This window comes from Apium graveolens, unplaced genomic scaffold, assembly GCF_009905375.1.
Source record: "Apium graveolens cultivar Ventura unplaced genomic scaffold, ASM990537v1 ctg62, whole genome shotgun sequence".
NCBI lineage: Eukaryota > Viridiplantae > Streptophyta > Magnoliopsida > Apiales > Apiaceae > Apium > Apium graveolens.
Genome location: NW_027419274.1, coordinates 90,130 through 92,424, shown reverse-complemented (window position 1 = coordinate 92,424; position 2,295 = coordinate 90,130). Strand labels below are relative to the sequence as shown.

At 33.4% G+C, this 2,295-nt stretch overlaps 1 long non-coding RNA gene across 1 annotated transcript; it reads left to right on the top strand.

The window, feature by feature from the left end:
- Positions 1 to 345: 345 nt before the first annotated feature.
- Positions 346 to 1,449, top strand: LOC141703086 (uncharacterized). Its single transcript, XR_012567351.1, has 3 exons — positions 346 to 458; positions 853 to 897; positions 1,119 to 1,449. It is a non-coding gene; the product is annotated as an uncharacterized LOC141703086 (long non-coding RNA).
- Positions 1,450 to 2,295: the final 846 nt, after the last annotated feature.

Sequence of the window (2,295 nt, the reverse complement as noted above, 5' to 3'; positions counted from 1 at the left end):
AATCAAATCTGAACCTAACGTTAGTGAGTTAAAACAAATATGAACCTAACATTAGTGAGCAAAAGAAAAAAAATAATAGTTGAATGGTAAGTTCCTAAAAACACGATAAGTTGGGTGACGAAAAAATCCATTTCCCTTTTATATATATGTATATGTTGTAATTTTCCCCATCTCTTTTCTACATCAGTTGCAGATTGTATGTGTAGGTCAGGTGCTATTGATCTAATTTGCGTTGATTTCATCTCTGTACTTAGTCCTCGAGCTAAGATTGAAGCATGCGGCCAGCTCTCTTCTTAATATATTATTTTAATAATAGTAAAATCACAATGGTTTACTGATTTTTTTCTTTGTTAATGAATAGGGGGAGATAGGAATGCACCAAATGGGTTTACAGGCGCGCTTAACAAATCAGATTCAAGTGATAGTGGGGCATCTGCATAACATTTAAAAATTTCAAGGTAGTAATGTGTACATAACACGTAGAGAATCGCGGCTGACAAAAAACAACTAAATATTGATAAGGTTATTTACCTTAATGTGTACTATATTGATACTTTGTCAAAAAAACATATCTAGTAATGCAACCGAGTGTTATACAGAGACCGTGCATGCATCTGATGTCTTATTTTTGAATTATTTGAATGATTTGAATTATTATCTACCATGTTCACTTCAATCTCTTATTTTTCATTGGCAAGTAATAACCCCAGTCTTGTTTCTATTTATGTTTTTGATGTCTCTTATCTGATACATCCATGTTTGCTCATTTTTATGCAGAGTATATGCTCATATAATATTTTTATGGTATAAATTATCTAACAATTCTTGATTTTCTTTCCATCTAAACTGCAGGGCTTTATATCTTCTGTTGGCGAGAATCATAGTACCAGATTCAAGGTGTTTTACTCAGACCCCCTGGATTATCACACTTTACTTGATGCATTCAAGGGATGTTGTTTTTTTTTTACTCCATCTCTCCTCCCTCTGACCACCCTACCTATGATGTAAAAAACTCTCCCCTAATTTATTTCTAAAAGGAACACTGGAGGCTGCTTCTGAATATGTATTCATGAATTTATATGTTGTGACAGCTGGCTATGCTCTTTTTTTTCTTTCAGGAATTTATGGCAGAACTAGAGGTAATAGCTATACACAATGTATTAGAAGCATGTGCCCAAACTGATAAAATACACAAGATAGTCTTTACATTCTCAGCCACAGCTGTCGTGTGCGCGTAATTTTCGTCCAATTCAGTTGGTGATCTCCCTTCAGAACTTTGGTGGACTTTTTAGCAGCTAGAGATCAATTGTAAAAGTTGGTTTCTAATACATGTAATTTTATATAAATAGAAGTTTAGGCTGGAGTAGTTAGAATTAGTATGACTTGAAATTTTATGTTTGTGTGACTTGGAAGTTCTTTATTCAAGTAATTATAGTGAAAGTTCTTTAAGTTGATTGAGTTGCTTCTTGTGTGTTTACTATTTGGATTAATTTATTTAATATTGGAATGTTTTATTAGATAACAAGTTGCTCAAAAATTGCCGTTAAAAGTGTTACCTTAGTCTGATAAGGTGTTGGAAAAAATAAAATAACTTGTGTTGCTATAACATGATAAGGTCTTGGAAAAATGAAAAATGTTATTCAACTGGTGTTGCTATAGAGGGAGAAAGATGTTGCAATAAGAATTATGGCAACATCAACATTATGTTGCTATTGACTAGAGGGTGTTGCCATATAGTTAAAGCCAACATCAGTGCTAGTGCTAGTGTTGTTATTGAGTAAAAAATGTCGCCATAGAAACCTAAGGCAAAATAAGATCGATGTTGGCACAGTTTTCTGAAATGTGTTGGCATAATATCAAATGCCACATGTAAATTTCCTACACCCTCAAAATTGATAAAAGTGTTGCCTTACGACTCATGACTACATTTTTCAGTATTTTTAACATTTTTTTTGGATGTTGCCGAAGACCATTATGTGGTAGTGTATTTTCAATACTTTAAAAGAAGTGACTACGTATTTTATATGATTATATTTTAAATTAATCACTACGCCATATATTGGATTCTGCAAATCCAAGAAACCGTTACTAAATGCCAAAAAACCGTTGCTATTTGTGCAAAAAACACTATTCCAACGCTATTTTGGGTTGCAATTTTAGCTGTTGGGAAATAACTTTATTGCAACCCCGACAAACCCTATTGCAAACCCTCCTTATCTCTTATAGAAACATCCTATTACAACACCAACGAGGGTTGCAATAGAATTTGACCAGTGTTGCAACAGGGTTTGGGCT